We start from the raw sequence: 17,903 nt of genomic DNA, 5'->3' as shown, positions 1-17,903 counted from the left end.
GTGTGCAATCACATTGCACCTGATCTTCCCTCAAAAATATGAGACTCAAAAGGATTCCTAGGTCAGTGTCCGAAGCCTGCTGCCAAGTTAGTGCTCTAAAAAGATGACTGGTTTCATGTCTCAGATCAAGTGAATCCAATTATGGCTTTGTTATGACTCTCTTTCAAGCACAGGGGAATCCAGTCATCTTGAGCAAGTCTGACCAAGGTGTTGTCCAGACAAGGATAAAGCCTTCCCCAGCCTTCAACTGAGAGATTATGCCAGGTTTGGTAGTTGATCAGCAAGACTCAGTTATGTGCAACACCTAATCAATAAAGCCAAACAAGACTACTGACATAAGGACCTCAGTAATGGCGAGAACCAGGTCTGTAGCCCAAGAAAAAGTTTGTTCAATGTCTATGCAATCAAGCCACCAGACTGGCCTAGCGCTTGGTCTGGTTTGGCCAGCCTTCCATTCGTTTTTTGCCTGATCAATACAGGGTCTAAACCTGACCCCATATTCATCAGGTTGGGTCCAGGCTGGGCTGATTGGAGGATAGGCCGGGTCAGTAAAATATTAAAAAGAAATAAAACAAATTGAACTAAGACTTTTTCAAGCTTAACGGACCAGGTTCAGCCTTGTTCAGGCCCGAAATTGCCTGATAACCTTGCATACTGGGTCAATGTGCAGGCAATGGATTTTTTATCTATAACTAAAGCCCTCAGTAACAGAAAGAACTACTCTAAAAACACCAACCTTCTTCGTTGGTAAAGATGCACAAATACATGGTAAATTCAAACGCATGTGGATGCATCAAAACTAAGTGTCCTAGATAATTAGCTAGCCAGTACATGCGTTGCATCTACTTTGATGGGGCAGTGGCTTCAGAGCTTGCTGCATCTCTGGAGCACTGTGCCACATAGGGCTTCAGCTGCACAAAAAGGCAAGGTTCACAAATATTAGGTTCACATCTTTATTGAAAACATGAATGACAGTTCACGGTAGAAGAATGATACTGATGGGAGCACTAAACAGGAGCTTTGGTCAATATCACAGATTACCAAGCTTGAAAGGTCGCACAGAAATGTAACAACCATAAGTATGCAAATTAATAGCATGTGCCCACCCAAACAACCATCAGAAAAATGTAGACCAAAGTGCCAAAAATTGCAGGCTTATGCTATCAAGTGAAGATGGAGTCCACCAAAGTGAGATTAGGATGACTTGGAAGATTAGACATTAACTTGGATATCTCAGGTACCCATATACATATCAAGACTGCAGCATTTAGTACTTTGTCCAACGGCAGCCAAACATGAGACCTTAATTGGAAGACCTCAAGTTCAAAATACATCTTAAAATGGTATCAATTTTTTAGTTGCCAGTAATGTTGATAAATAACCAAACACCAACGCATAGCTAGTAGTTGCTTGATTCAGTATGTCTTCTTCTTTGATAAATAACCAAATGCCAAACCAATTACTACACTATGTTTATTGTAGAATCTATTAAAGTGTGACCCACTATTCATATAGGATGATGTGATGCACTATAACATTAAATCCCATCTCTTTCAGGTGTTGTAGATGATAATGTAATCGCTCCTAACATTGCAATTTATAGTGAGAACATTGATGCTACTGCCAAATATACATCAAACCCAAAATTTATGCAGTTCCAAGTCAGATCTCGCTAAAAAATAACAGTTTATTAATGCTCGAGTATCTCACTAGGCAAAAACCAAGACTCAACAAATGCAAGAGTTACAGGCAGATATGGGATCTGTGTGTAAAAGCAGTAATATGAATTATTCGCTAAATACCTAGCACTCATTCTTGGGGCTTCTTTGGCATATCTTTGTTATATATATATATAATTTCTCTTTTTGAGCCAGGGGTATTTTGGTCTTTTCTCCTTGTAATAAACTTTGTCCTCTAGGGACAGCCTTTTTCTTTTACTTTTTTTTTCTTTTTGTCTTTTAACCAAAGACTAGGGGCTCTTTGGTCATTGGACCAAAGAGTCATTGGAGCTCCCAATGGCCTCCCCTTTATGTGTGGTATTATGTATAAATAGGGGTTAAACCCCACTTGTTCTTTCAATGCTTGTGTTAAGCATTTGATCAATAAAGGCTGATATTTTTACGTTCTTGTGTATTTATTTTTTGCCTTATGACTTTTGTATTGTCTCATAGTGGACTTGTGCATATGCACTTGTATGATTGTGATCTTGTAAGCCCTTAGTGGCTAGTGTTTCGTGCTTTCGCATATTTCATTACATGGTATCATAGTCATAGTGCTCTTCGATTTGTGAAAAGTTGTCATCAAGTGATTGTGTTCTAGACAGTTTTTTAAGAGATCATGCCCTCCTTCTCTCCATTTCACTCTCTTCCTCTTCCTCTCTTTCTCACATAATCAAGACCAAAATCAACCTCTCATTTAAGCTCAATAGAAAAAACTACATAATGTTGCCATCCGCTATGGAAAACAATCTCAAATGAAAGAAGCTTTGGGGGTATGTAATGGGCACTATCCCCGAACCCCAACTCAAGCTCACAAAAATTGAAGGAGCTTAAGAGAAGGCTTTAGAGGAAGATGCTTATGCCAAGGCCATTGAGGATCATCATAAGTTTAAGATTGAGAGAGCAACCATGCAAAAATTCTTGCATGGTTCATGAACAATGTCGAGCTTAAGGTATGTGCAAACATTGCTAAATTTTGAAAAGCCAATGAAGCTTGAATTTTTATGAAGGGTATGTATACCTCCAAAAAAAAACTTGCAAGAGCATATTTTTTTGCAAGAAAAAGTTAGAACCTATGTCACACGGACTCAGCTCCAAGGTCGACGCACCCGCATCGACACGCACGGACACGGGTGCGGCTCGGACTCGGTCAAACCGACCCAGGGTCAACGCACCCAGGGTCATTTTGGTCCATTTTTATTTTTATTTTTTTAAAAAAAAAATCTGGGATACAGAATTTAAGGAAAAAAACCCCTCCTGTAAGGAAAAAAACCATGAATCAGGCTTCACAACTCATCACCTGTCCCCTAATGGGCACAACTTTGATCGAGTCTTATATATATATATATATATTTATTTATTTATTTATATATTTTTTTTAAATATATATATATATAGCCGAGTCCCCGTGTCCAAAATTTTTGAAATTGCGCCGCACCCGCACCCATGTGACATAGGTTAGAACTACTAAGCAAGGGGACTTAAGTATCCAACATTTTTATAGTGCTTTAAATCTCCTATGGGATAAACTAGTACTTTTGGAGCCTGAGTTGCCATTGAAGATGTGAAACTTAGGCAAAAACAAATGGAACAAGAGAGATTTTTTCAATTCTTGTATGGGCTTCATTCCGAATTTGAGCAAATTAGATCTCTCTTACATAGATCTACTCCTTTTCTTCTTAAAGATGCTACTGTCGAAATTGTTCAAGAAGAAACTCGTCTTTGAATGAGTAAAAGTTGTGATGAAGTGTTGATAGTATCTAAACCCGACAACAATGTTAAGACCTATAAGCCTCCACACTTTGAGAGGCAAAACAACTATAATAATAATAATAATAACTATAGTGGTGCAAAAAAAATGAATATTTGTAATCATTGTAATGAGCCAGGTCACATTAAACCAGGGTTACCGGAAGCGCCTAGCTAAAAGGGGAAGCGCGCTTCGAAAGCGCGGAACGTCGCGCTTCCGAAGCGTGGGGGGAAGCGGCCGCCTTTTTTGGGAAGCGCGCTTCCCTTTAATGGGGGATGCACTTCCCTTTAATGGGAAGCGTGCTTCCCCCTCGCTTCCCCATGCTTCCCCTGTTTTTTCAAAAAAAATTTTATTTTTTATTTTTATTTTTTTCGCTTCCGAGATGCTTCCTAGGTCGCTTCCGAGACACTTCCCGAATCGCTCCTAAGTGGTCCCACGCTTCCCCGCTTCCTAAAATTTTGAAAGTGCCTCGCTTCCCGCTCCTGCTTCCCGTATCGCTACCCGCTCCCGCTTCCTCAACTAGCAACCATGCATTAAACCCGCTTGTCCTAAGTTGAATGAAACCTTCAAGTATAAGGTTGCTTTCGTTGAAGAATCTACTTTCAAGAAGAAAGCAAAAGTGGAGGCAATCTTAAAGACACACTTGGTCAAATATCCATGACACTTCAACAAATTCTTAAAGCAACCTCATCTACATCGGGTACCGTCATTGCCTCCTCATCTTCACCTGGTATGTATTCTTGGATTCTAGATTTGAGAGCATCTTTTCATATGATCCCTCATGAGAATGCCTTATCTGATATATGCATAAACTCAAACTTGTCTTGTGTTTCTACTGCCGATGGAACCATTTTGAAAATTGAGAGTATAGGAACTTTGGATTAAAAAAATGTTCAAAATTTTCTTGTTACAAAAGTTAGAGTTGTTCTTAAACTAAAGTTAAACATTTTTTCAGATTCTCAAATTGCCAACCATGGGTAAGAAATATCTTTTTCATCTAAAAGTTGCTTTGTGCAGAATCTCTGATCCGAGAAGTGGATTGGGCAAGGCCATAGGAAGGAAGATCTTTACTTTATGGACTCATTGTCTCTCCCTTCAAAATCTTTTTGTAACCATGTCCAAAATAAGGGAATTGAAACTTGGCATAAAAGACTTTGACATCCAAACTATTCTAAAATGTATGTTTTTTCTTTTGAAAAGAAATTTTGTGGTATATAATGCGAGCCAGTACCTATCGATCACTTGACCTGACATAGCACATGTGGTCCATAGTGCGAGCCAGTTTCAACATGCACTTACCTCAGTTCACATGGTTGTTATGAGAATTGTCAGATATTGAAGGGACACCATAACTAAAGGGTTTTTCTTATCCTCTTCATCATCTCTAAATTTAATTGCTTATATTGATTCAGATTGGAGAGATAATCCTAATTATCGCATTTCTACTACATGTTATTGTATTTTTCTTGGCTATTTGCTCATCTCTTGGAGGTATAAGAAGCAACAAAAAGTCACTTTCTTCCACCAAAGCAGAGACTTAAGCAATGACAACTACAACCACAAAGATTGTTTGGCTAAGAAGTCTGCTAAAAGACACGGGCGTCATTATCTCTACACCATCGAAAATGTGTTGCAACAACAAAATTGTCATTTACATTGCGAGCAATCACACATTTCACTTTTGTAACACCCCAAAATTTCAAGCTTGCAAACCTTTCGAAAAAAAGAAGAAAAGAAAAAAAAAAGACAAGAGACTAAAAAGGAATCTCTTCATCTCAGAGATGATTTACGAAATCAGCGGAAGACTATACTTTTATTAATTTCAGAAAGGCAAGCTGACAACTTTGAGCGCGTTAGCTAAAAGAACCAAAACGCACAACACATGCTACTTGCGGACACTTGGAAAAGCCACTTTCATTTAAGAAGTTCTCCAAATAGTACAAAATTAGGATCTCCCAAGGAAAATCCGTTACAAAACCCCAAACAACAGGACGCGAGCTAAGAGCAGGAAGAAGAACGTCTTGGAGCCATCTAGCCATCGCGCCATCGCCTGTGGTGTACCTAATCATCACCTGTACCCATAGAATGGGTTAGTTTCACGAAAAACTAGTAGGCGCACAAGAGAGACTACAAGGATCTGAATTATGTAATTTAATTCAGTAAGTTACACAGTTTAAAGCAAATATGCAGTTAAACATGTAAGCAATGCATGCAGATAACCAGTGCAAACGCGTAAGTAGTGCAAGCGAATACGTAGTGCAAGTGAATAAGTAGTGCAACGAATCAGTAGTGCAAGCAAGTCGGTGGTGCAAGCGAGTCAGTAGTGCAACGAATCGGTGGTGCAAGCGAGTCAGTAGTGCAACGAATCAGTAGTGCAGCGAATCAGTAGTGCAACGAATCAGTAGTGCAGCGAATCAGTAGTGCAAGCGAGTCAGTAGTGCAGCGAATCAGTAGTGCAGCGAATCAGTAGTGCAACGAATCAGTAGTGCAGCGAATCAGTAGTGCAACGAATCTCACGGCCCGGCAACCAAAGTGAACAGACTTTATGTTCCGATATTACTGGCCTGCGGGTACGCGCAGGCAAAACATAGAAACAACTGAGACTAGTTCGGGCGTCTATTATTCTATGTATTTTCAATAACCCGAATAGCTAGTTGAGTCCGCTCCAAAGGGGACGGCTTTAGCCGAGAGAGGATTCCCCAGAGGCTGAAAAGCAGTGCCACGGATGCATCCAACTTCTGCAGAAGTGTTAAGCTAACTATTGTAGCCCCTTTCCCCTAACTCCAATGACTGGGGAGGCCGGATCTTTGCCCGTGGGGTGGTTGTTAACAACCTGTCCATTGGAGTTTTTGTACCGATCTGTCCTCTCCCTTGACAGACAACCAGAAGCAAACGGGTGCGTTAGGGGTTGCTTAACTAACGACCCATTCTATGCTGTGGTCTTTAAACCACTCGAGCATCTTGCCTGTGAAGGCGAATGTGAGGCCATTTATGTGATTACAACAGTTTGCATTTAGCGTTGTTCGAGGTCGCACGACCGTCTCATCCGATCATCGCAGTACTAGACGTGTCGTGCACGACTATAAGTACTCTACGATAAAGGGGGTATAGCTCCTCAATAGAAGCCGCAATAGGAGTGTTTCACAAAGATGTAAAGTTTATCAACTTTACTCTATCTTTTGAAACAGCAGTACCTTGTGCCAACATGATGCATGTGATTATCTCGAATCACATCCGCTATCGGGGTATCTACATGTCTCGCATGACTCGATACCGGCCTCGATAGACGAGATACGGGTTTCTCAACAGAACACCCGCTAAGAAGTTCGCTCGCTCCCGACTAAACTCTTGTCGCAAGAGGGAGAGTGGTAAATGCTCCTTGCATCCTCCACGAGGATGCCCTTAAGGCATCCGCAAAGAGCAAGAACCTGCACGTCATCTGCAACAGCCAGGCAATACCAACACGTATGCAAAAGCAAGAGGCTAGGCGCAGAGCGCGACGGCAAGGTAAAGGGCAAGGATTTGCGAAACCGCATCCTTGAGTGAAGTGGATACTCGTATAAATATATACATATATATATATATATATATATATATATTCAATGGTCGCTTTTAGTTCAATTGAACTTAATTCAAATATCCAAGTCTTCCGTGCAATTTTCCCCTACCTTGGAGGGTTACGAGCTTGCTGACGTCTGCGGACGTACACGATTGACGGCTCGGGTCGCGGAGCGCGAGTGGGATCCGTCGTAGCTGCAAATATGCGATATTAACAAGCAAACTCTGACAAAAGCAAAAGCAAAAGCAAGGCAAAGACTCGACTTTTCCGATACATAGGGTTGGGGCCAACCGTCCCAATTGACTCGAAAAGAAGATGGGGCAGGATCAAAAGACTCTAGCTGCCAAAAGAGGGGTGTAGTCAAATGCGAACAGATGACTCACGCTACTAGGAATTCCTCGTTGGAGACCAACAATTGTAATGATCTGTCCCCATCACGATATAGCTTCCAAAGATTCCCCGGGCTTGTCGGCCAAGGGTATCGGCTTGCGCACAAAGGGCAGGGGGCCATCGGCCCCTGCTGGCAACAAAAAGGCAGGGGCCATCGGCCCCTGCTGGCATAACAAAAGGCAAGGGCCATCGGCCCCTGCTGGCATAATAAAAAGGCAGGGGCCGATGGCCCCTGCTGACAAACTAAAAAGGCAGGGGCCATGGGCCCCTGCTGGCACAAACAAAAGGCAGGGGCCGATGGCCCCTGCTGGCATAATAAAAAGGCAGGGGCCGATGGCCCCTGCTGGTACAATAAAAAGGGGCAAGGAGGAGGGGCTCGGCCCCTCCCCTGCCGTAGCAAAAAAAACAGGGAGGAGGGGCTCGGCCCCTCCCCTACCGAAACGGAGAGCAGGGAGGGGTGTCGTGCCCCTCCCCTGCTAAAAGGGGGCAAAGGGAGGGGGTTTGACCCCTCCCGTGGCCACACAGAGAAATGAGGGAGAGAGAGAGAAGAGACGGAGAGGGAAAAGAGGGAGAAAGAAGAAGCGATGGCGTACCAGGGGGTTTTCGGAGGAACTCGCCGAAGAGGAGCTCGCCGGAAGGAAAAGGGGGGGGGGGTCGCCGATGTCGGTGGCGGCGGCTGTCGGGGGTCGCCGGCGTCGGTGACCGTGGACGAGCGAGAGAGGGAAACGGAGAGACAGAGAGCGAGTGGCGGTGAGGGGGGTTTCGTAACCCTCCTCCCGCCTGCCTCGCTGTCTTTTAATGACAGCGAGGGGCGGTGGCCCGGGTCGGGTCCGGGTCGGATCCGGATCCGGCCCAAACCAATTTTTTTTTTTTTTGATATTACATCCTACCCTCCTTAAAGTAATTTCGTCCGCGAAATTTCTATAGCATAAATTGGTCAAAATACAAGTCGGGGTATTTATCCCTGATATCCGACTCAAGCTCCCATGTACATTCACTAATTCCATGGTGTTGCCAACGTACTTTTACAATAGAAATCGTCTTCGATCTGAGCACTTGGTCTCGACGATCAACGATTGCTACTGGTCTTTCCTCGAACGTCAAGTCCTTATGGATATCCACATCATCATAATGAATGATGTGCGATGGGTCGTGAACATATCTTCTCAGCATGGATACGTGAAAGACGTTGTGAATCTGAGCGTACTGAGGAGGCAGCGCAACGCGGTAAGCCGCCTCGCCGATCCGATCCAGGATCTCAAAAGGTCCGACGAATCGCGGACTCAGCTTCCCCTTTTTTCCGAACCGGAAGACGCTCTTGGTAGGAGATACCTTAACAAAAACCATATCTCCTGTTGAGAACACGAGCTCTCTACGTCGACGATCGGCGTAACACTTCTGCCGACTTTGCGCGGTACGCAGACGTTCCCTAATCATCTGCACTTGCTGAGTATAGTGCTGTAGCACTATAGGTGAATCTAGCATCCGTTCACCAACCTCATCCCAGTAAACGGGTGATCGACAAGGCTTCCCGTACAAGGCTTCGTAAGGGGCCATACCGATACTGGCATGGTAACTATTATTGTACGCGAATTCTGCCAACCCAGTATGAGAGTCCCATTCTCCCCTCCAGTCCAACATGCACGCTCGCAGCATGTCTTCCAAAATCTGAATCGTGCGTTCAGATTGTCCATCAGTCTGAGGGTGGAAGGCAGTGCTGAATTTTAGCTTTGTGCCCAAGGCCAACTGCAGCTGCCCCCAAAACCTGGAGGTGAACCTCGGGTCACGATCGGAGATGATTGACACAGGAACACCGTGCAATCTCACAATCTCCCTGACATAGAGGTCTGCCAAGCTATCCAGTGACTGACTGAGCCGTATAGGGAGGAAATGCGCCGATTTAGTGAGTCGATCCACGATCACCCAAATCGCATCGTGTTTCCTCCGCGTCCTCGGCAAACCGACGATGAAGTCCATCGTGATGTCCTCCCACTTCCATTGTGGAATCTCCATTTGCTGCACCACTCCGCCTGGTCGTTGGTGCTCGATCTTAACCTGTTGGCAAGTCAAGCACTTCGAAACGTACTCGGCTACGTCCCGCTTCATTCCGTTCCACCAATATCTGCGCTGCAAATCTTTGAACATCTTTGTGCCGCCCGGGTGGATCGTGTACTTGGACTTGTGGGCCTCAGTGAGAATCTCATCTCTCAAAAAAGGATCTTCTGGCACCCAGAGACGATCCTTACGCCATACACCTCCTTCCTCACTCAATCGGAAGGGGGTATCGGCCCGCTGCGCTAGAGCCTTCAGCTTATCATACTGCGCATCGATCTTCTGACTGACAAAGATCTTTGACAATAGCTCAGGCTGAGCTACCATGCTGGAAAGACTGATCGAAACTGGAGTGACCACAAACGGTTCCCACGATATCAGATCCTCGACCAGCTTCCACCCCGCAAACAACAAATTTACGGAAACGCTGGGAGACTTGCGGCTCAGAGCGTCGGCCACAACGTTCGCTTTTCCTGGGTGGTAGGACAAGGTAAAGTCGTAATCCTTGAGGAATTCCAGCCAACGTCGCTGCCTCATATTCAGCTCCTTCTGCGAGAACAAAAATTTTAGGCTCTTATGATCTGTAAAAGCCTCGAACCGCTCCCCATACAAATAGTGCCGCCATATCTTTAATGCGAAGACTACCGCTGCTAACTCCAAATCATGAGTCGGGTAATTCTTCTCATGTATTTTAAGTTGGCGCGATGCATAGGCGATCACTCTATCGTTCTGCATTAAGACGCAACCCAAACCTGTCCCGGAAGCGTCTGTGTAAATCACGAAGCCGCCTTGACCCGAAGGTAAGGCCAAAATGGGAGCAGTCGTAAGACGTTCCTTTAACCTCTGAAAACTGCTCTCACACATGTCGTCCCACACGAACCTAGCTTCTTTCTTCAGGAGCTGCGTCAAGGGTAGAGAGATCTTAGAAAAGTCCTGGATAAATCTTCGGTAATACCCAGCTAATCCAAGAAAACTCCGAATGTCACGAACATTCCTCGGTTGCTGCCAACTGAGTACAGCCTCAACTTTCGCTGGATCCACGGACACACCTTCCTTGGAGATGACATGTCCCAAAAACATGATCTCCTCGAGCCAAAACTCGCACTTAGAGTACTTAGCGAACAACCGCTCCTTTTGCAAGGTTTCGAGAATAACTCTCAAGTGCTCACGATGTTGCTCCCAGCTATCTGAATACACCAAGATGTCGTCGATGAACACGATCACGAAGGTGTCCAAAAAGGGTTTGAACACCCTATTCATGAGATCCATGAACGCTGCAGGAGCGTTAGTGAGTCCAAAGGGCATAACCGTAAATTCGTAATGCCCATACCTGGTCCGGAAGGCCGTCTTGGAGATATCATCTCCCTTAATTCTGAGTTGATGGTACCCAGATCTAAGGTCGATCTTTGAGAAGATCCTGGCCCTCTGCAACTGATCGAACAGATCCTCGATGCGCGGCAACGGGTACTTATTCTTTATTGTCGCCTGGTTAAGCATCCGATAATCGATGCACAACCGCAATGATCCGTCCTTCTTTTTCACGAACAAGACGGGAGCTCCCCAGGGCGAGACACTGGGGCGAATGAATCCCTGATCCATCAACTCCTGCAACTGCTTCTTGAGCTCTGCGAGCTCGGCTGGCACCATCCGATATGGAGCCTTAGAAATTGGCGCAGTACCCGGCAGCAACTCGATGCTGAACTGCACCTCGCGAGGTGGAGGAAGGCCTGGCAGTTCCTCCGGGAAGACGTCTGGGAAATCTCGAACAATCTCCAAGTCTCCCATCGGGACTTGCGTCGGCCCGGACTGGATGACACTGACCAAAAAGGCAGTGCATCCCTTCCTCAGGTAGCTCTGCGCCTTCAACGACGAAATCAACTTGCTCGCCCGAACGGGTTTCAGGATCTTGAATTCCATCTTGGGCATTCCTGGTGGAGATAAAACAATCCTACTATCTCGGCAGAAAATCTTGGCATGGTACTTGTGCAGCCAATCCATGCCTAGGATGACGTCAAATTCTGTCATCACTAGCAGGATAGCACAAGCCGGTAAATGCCGATCTGCTAAGACTACGTCCAACTCTGGTACGTAGGCCGCACAAATGGTATTTTTCCCAATCGGGTTATACACTTCAAGAGTATTATGCAAGGGTTTTACAGGTATGTGCAAACACTCGGCAAAATTTACCGAAATAAAAGAGTGTGTGGCACCACAATCAAAAAGCACAAAGGCCGCTTGGTTAGCGACAAAAAGGGTACCTTGCACTAGGTCGCCCTTGGTCAACTGCTCAGCCTTGGCTGAGTAGACACGTCCCGACGCCCTCTTTTGACCGCTCGTCTGTGGTGGTGGCGACTGATACTGCTGTTGCGGCAGTGGCGGCCGAGGGAGCAAAGGTGCTCCGCTGGTCTGCCTGGAATCATCAGCCGCCTTTTTGCGGCAATCACGGACGTAGTGGCCCATCTTGCCACAATACAGGCATCCGCCTGTGTCGAGCGGGCACGCCTGCCCAAAGTGAGATCGCTGGCATCTGGGGCATACGCTGCCAGCCTGCTGCCTGGCTGGAGGATTGCCCTGTGGCCGTTGACGCTTCGAAGGAGGATATCGTTTCCTTCCTCCTTCGCTCTTTACAGGAAGGAACGGTCGTTTGCCTGAGTCGCCGGAAGGTGTCTTCGGCTCACCACCCGTAGCGGGTGGCCTCCTGCCCTGAGCACTCTTAGTGCGCTCCCATGCTTCACTCAGAACGGTAGCGGCAGCAACTGCCGCAGAGAAGGTCGAGGGCATGCTCGTTAGGACCCGATGCATGAGTCCCTCCTTCAGCCCCCGAACAAACTTTCCTGCTCGCTCGCGATCATCCGCGAACAGGTTAGGGCAGTAGGGTTCCAAACTCTGGAATTTGGCGATGTAATCCGTCAAACTCGAATTGCCCTGGCAGAGCTCCAAGAACTCCACCTTCTTCTTCTCCCTTGCGTGAGGTGGGAAGTAGTTCTCCAAGAAAGCCTTCCTGAAAGCTTCCCAAGGAATGGGCGAAATTCCCGAAAACTGCACACCCCGCGCCATGTCCCACCAACTGCGGGCATTCCCCTTCAGCCTGAAGGTCCCGAAAAGCGTCTTCTTGTCATCGGGTACTGACAAGACCTCGTACACTCGTTCTACCTCCTTCACCCAGTTATCAGCCATATCTGGGTCGGGCTTGCCGTCGAAGGTCGGGGGGTCAAGCTTCAGAAATTTCTCATACGTCACTGCGGTATGCGGGATCGGCTCAGGAACGGGCGCTGGTTCCCTTTGGGAACGAATTTGGTCTCGCATAGCCGCTGCCAGGGAACCCAGGGAATCCATCACGAATCCCCGCTGATCTGACCATTCGTCAGCAGACCCTTCATTCGAGTTCCTTGCCATCCTTGGAGTAAACAAGGAATACCCATAATTAGAAATTTTAGGAAACTCAAAACAAGCAAAAACATAAGTACTATTCATGTTTAACATGAGTAGTTTATGAAACCCCAACAATGCTGGTATACACACAAAACACGTCAAGCCACTTAACTTTAACAATGCCTTGAGCACCTACTAAGCAAGAGGAAAAGTATACTCACAGTGCGATGCGGATGCCCAATGGTCAAGAATCCTTGCTTCCCTTAGCTCTGATACCAAGTTGTAACACCCCAAAATTTCAAGCTTGCAAACCTTTCGAAAAAAAGAAGAAAAGAAAAAAAAAAGACAAGAGACTAAAAAGGAATCTCTTCATCTCAGAGATGATTTACGAAATCAGCGGAAGACTATACTTTTATTAATTTCAGAAAGGCAAGCTGACAACTTTGAGCGCGTTAGCTAAAAGAACCAAAACGCACAACACATGCTACTTGCGGACACTTGGAAAAGCCACTTTCATTTAAGAAGTTCTCCAAATAGTACAAAATTAGGATCTCCCAAGGAAAATCCGTTACAAAACCCCAAACAACAGGACGCGAGCTAAGAGCAGGAAGAAGAACGTCTTGGAGCCATCTAGCCATCGCGCCATCGCCTGTGGTGTACCTAATCATCACCTGTACCCATAGAATGGGTTAGTTTCACGAAAAACTAGTAGGCGCACAAGAGAGACTACAAGGATCTGAATTATGTAATTTAATTCAGTAAGTTACACAGTTTAAAGCAAATATGCAGTTAAACATGTAAGCAATGCATGCAGATAACCAGTGCAAACGCGTAAGTAGTGCAAGCGAATACGTAGTGCAAGTGAATAAGTAGTGCAACGAATCAGTAGTGCAAGCAAGTCGGTGGTGCAAGCGAGTCAGTAGTGCAACGAATCAGTAGTGCAGCGAATCAGTAGTGCAACGAATCAGTAGTGCAGCGAATCAGTAGTGCAAGCGAGTCAGTAGTGCAGCGAATCAGTAGTGCAACGAATCAGTAGTGCAACGAATCAGTAGTGCAGCGAATCAGTAGTGCAACGAATCTCACGGCCCAACAACCAAAGTGAATAGACTTTATGTTCCGATATTACTGGCCTGCGGGTACGCGCAGGCAAAACATAGAAACAACTGAGACTAGTTCGGGCGTCTATTATTCTATGTATTTTCAATAACCCGAATAGCTAGTTGAGTCCGCTCCAAAGGGGACGGCTTTAGCCGAGAGAGGATTCCCCAGAGGCTGAAAAGCAGTGCCACGGATGCATCCAACTTCTGCAGAAGTGTTAAGCTAACTATTGTAGCCCCTTTCCCCTAACTCCAATGACTGGGGAGGCCGGATCTTTGCCCGTGGGGTGGTTGTTAACAACCTGTCCATTGGAGTTTTTGTACCGATCTGTCCTCTCCCTTGACAGACAACCAGAAGCAAACGGGTGCGTTAGGGGTTGCTTAACTAACGACCCATTCTATGCTGTGGTCTTTAAACCACTCGAGCATCTTGCCTGTGAAGGCGAATATGAGGCCATTTATGTGATTACAACAGTTTGCATTTAGCGTTGTTCGAGGTCACACGACCGTCTCATCCGATCATCGCAGTACTAGACGTGTCGTGCACGACTATAAGTACTCTACGATAAAGGGGGTATAGCTCCTCAATAGAAGCCTCAACAGGAGTGTTTCACAAAGATGTAAAGTTTATCAACTTTACTCTATCTTTTGAAACAGCAGTACCTTGTGCCAACATGATGCATGTGATTATCTCGAATCACATCCGCTATCGGGGTATCTACATGTCTCGCATGACTCGATACCGGCCTCGATAGACGAGATACGGGTTTCTCAACAGAACACCCGCTAAGAAGTTCGCTCGCTCCCGACTAAACTCTTGTCGCAAGAGGGAGAGTGGTAAATGCTCCTTGCATCCTCCACGAGGATGCCCTTAAGGCATCCGCAAAGAGCAAGAACCTGCATGTCATCTGCAACAGCCAGGCAATACCAACACGTATGCAAAAGCAAGAGGCTAGGCGCAGAGCGCGACGGCAAGGTAAAGGGCAAGGATTTGCGAAACCGCATCCTTGAGTGAAGTGGATACTCGTATAAATATATACATATATATATATATATATATATATTCAATGGTCGCTTTTAGTTCAATTGAACTTAATTCAAATATCCAAGTCTTCCGTGCAATTTTCCCCTACCTTGGAGGGTTACGAGCTTGCTGACGTCTGCGGACGTACACGATTGACGGCTCGGGTCGCGGAGCGCGAGTGGGATCCGTCGTAGCTGCAAATATGCGATATTAACAAGCAAACTCTGACAAAAGCAAAAGCAAAAGCAAGGCAAAGACTCGACTTTTCCGATACATAGGGTTGGGGCCAACCGTCCCAATTGACTCGAAAAGAAGATGGGGCAGGATCAAAAGACTCTAGCTGCCAAAAGAGGGGTGTAGTCAAATGCGAACAGATGACTCACGCTACTAGGAATTCCTCGTTGGAGACCAACAATTGTAATGATCTGTCCCCATCACGATATAGCTTCCAAAGATTCCCCGGGCTTGTCGGCCAAGGGTATCGGCTTGCGCACAAAGGGCAGGGGGCCATCGGCCCCTGCTGGCAACAAAAAGGCAGGGGCCATCGGCCCCTGCTGGCATAACAAAAGGCAAGGGCCATCGGCCCCTGCTGGCATAATAAAAAGGCAGGGGCCGATGGCCCCTGCTGACAAACTAAAAAGGCAGGGGCCATGGGCCCCTGCTGGCACAAACAAAAGGCAGGGGCCGATGGCCCCTGCTGGCATAATAAAAAGGCAGGGGCCGATGGCCCCTGCTGGTACAATAAAAAGGGGCAAGGAGGAGGGGCTCGGCCCCTCCCCTGCTGTAGCAAAAAAAACAGGGAGGAGGGGCTCGGCCCCTCCCCTACCGAAACGGAGAGCAGGGAGGGGTGTCGTGCCCCTCCCCTGCTAAAAGGGGGCAAAGGGAGGGGGTTTGACCCCTCCCGTGGCCACACAGAGAAATGAGGGAGAGAGAGAGAAGAGACGGAGAGGGAAAAGAGGGAGAAAGAAGAAGCGATGGCGTACCAGGGGGTTTTCGGAGGAACTCGCCGAAGAGGAGCTCGCCGGAAGGAAAAGGGGGGGGGGGGCGCCGATGTCGGTGGCGGCGGCTGTCGGGGGTCGCCGGCGTCGGTGACCGTGGACGAGCGAGAGAGGGAAACGGAGAGACAGAGAGCGAGTGGCGGTGAGGGGGGTTTCGTAACCCTCCTCCCGCCTGCCTCGCTGTCTTTTAATGACAGCGAGGGGCGGTGGCCCGGGTCGGGTCCGGATCCGGCCCAAACCAATTTTTTTTTTTTTTTTTTTTATTTTTTGATATTACAACTTTCACAAAGCATATAGAGATGGATTGTCACTATGTTCGAGAGGAATTTCTTAAAGGGACCATAAAGCTTTCATATATGACATCAGAGTTCTAGCTCGTTGACTTCTTCACCAAAGCATTACCATCGTTGCATTTTTCTTTTCTCCTTGGCAAACTTTTGGTCATCTCATTGTCATTTTAGGGGGGAGTGTTAAATATATATTCTTCATGAATATATATATATATATATATATATATATATATATATATATATATATATATATTCTTTCTTTTTAGAATATATTTTAGAAAATTATGCATTTTTCTTTTTGCTTTTTTGTTTTTATTTATTTTTGTTTCATGACAAAAAAGCTATCAAGGGCATTTTTGTCTTTCCTATTTTAGCCGTTGGGCTGGTCCAATTATTAGCTCAACTAGCCGTTGGACTAGCCCAATGGCTAGTTGAGTCTATCTTTTCTCTCCTTTGTGTATATATAGGGGTTACACCCCTCTTGTGATTTATGCTTCTCTAAAGTATCTGTAAGATAAATAAAATTTATTTTTTATATTGTTTGCTCTTGTGCTTTCCCTTAGTGGCTCATGTGCTTTGCCCTTGGTGGCTTTTTGTATTTGCCTATAGTGGCATGTGTTCTTTGCCCTTAGTGGCCCTTGTACTTGTGTGCTCTTGATTCCATTACAGTATGACTCACTTTTCTTACCAGGTTCCCTAGGATGAATTGCTTATAGACATTGCTATATTAATTTAAAAACATACCTAAAAAAGTAATGATATTGTAGACAAGTTACAAATGCACAAACCTTGAAATTGATTAAATCAGGAACAACATAGTGGGGCAATTTTTCTTCCATCACAACATATCCACCTGCACAAAAGTGATTTCTTTAGAAAGGACAATTTTTCATCCATCACAACATATCCACCTGCACAAAAGTGATTTCACCTTTGCGTGTATGGAAACCAGTAGGCTTGCAATTTTTTTCCTTGTAATAATCACGAGGGCCTCTTTTAGAAGAGAGGATGTCAAGAGAGGAGCTACGCTTTCTTCTCATTGCTCGACAAATACCCATTATTAACCCCAATGCCATTGTTCCCCATGCCTTAGCTGTACACAAGTACTACTGTACTGGCGCCAAAAAGAACAGCCAAATTCAAAAGCCAAGACCTTGGCAATGGATCCATAAGCAAAAATGAGAAAATAAATAAACATAAAGCATAATTCTCTACATTCACAAAATGTATTTTCAAATAACTAGAAAAGAGAAATTTAACATTTCCTAATTCCTATGGATGACTACAACCAACAAGAAAATGTTTAGCATCATGATTACACAGTCTATTTCTTACTACCTTTCGAGCTAAGTAGGGTGAAATATTACAACTGGATTGAGAGAACTATCTCAACCCAGGGATCTCAGTTTAAATCACATCAGGGCTATCCATCAGTTTGACCACAAAGAAATAATAAAAACAGTAACTTGAACTGCATGACACATTTTTGTATAAGATATCATACTCTCTCGATGGCATTGAAGAAATTGCCCCATCAACACCATAGTAATGTAAGTGAACATTGCCAAACAAATATTCAACATAAAAATGCCAGCAATAACTTCCATAAAAAATTGGATGAGCCTGAGCATGCCTATATCTCTAGTAGCACCC

General features: G+C 45.4%; 1 long non-coding RNA gene across 1 annotated transcript; it reads right to left on the bottom strand.

The window, feature by feature from the left end:
* Positions 1-724: 724 nt before the first annotated feature.
* On the bottom strand, positions 725-17,083 carry LOC149848995 (uncharacterized). The gene is made up of 2 exons (XR_016430609.1): positions 17,039-17,083; positions 725-911 (listed from the first exon to the last, which is right to left on the bottom strand). It is a non-coding gene; the product is annotated as an uncharacterized LOC149848995 (long non-coding RNA).
* Positions 17,084-17,903: the final 820 nt, after the last annotated feature.

Source organism: Nuphar pumila, chromosome 1, assembly GCF_984573655.1.
Source record: "Nuphar pumila chromosome 1, dmNupPumi1.hap1.1, whole genome shotgun sequence".
In the NCBI taxonomy this organism is placed as follows: Eukaryota; Viridiplantae; Streptophyta; class Magnoliopsida; order Nymphaeales; family Nymphaeaceae; genus Nuphar; species Nuphar pumila.
The sequence above is the reverse complement of the archived record's forward strand: the minus strand, read 5'-3'. Positions and strand labels throughout refer to the sequence as shown.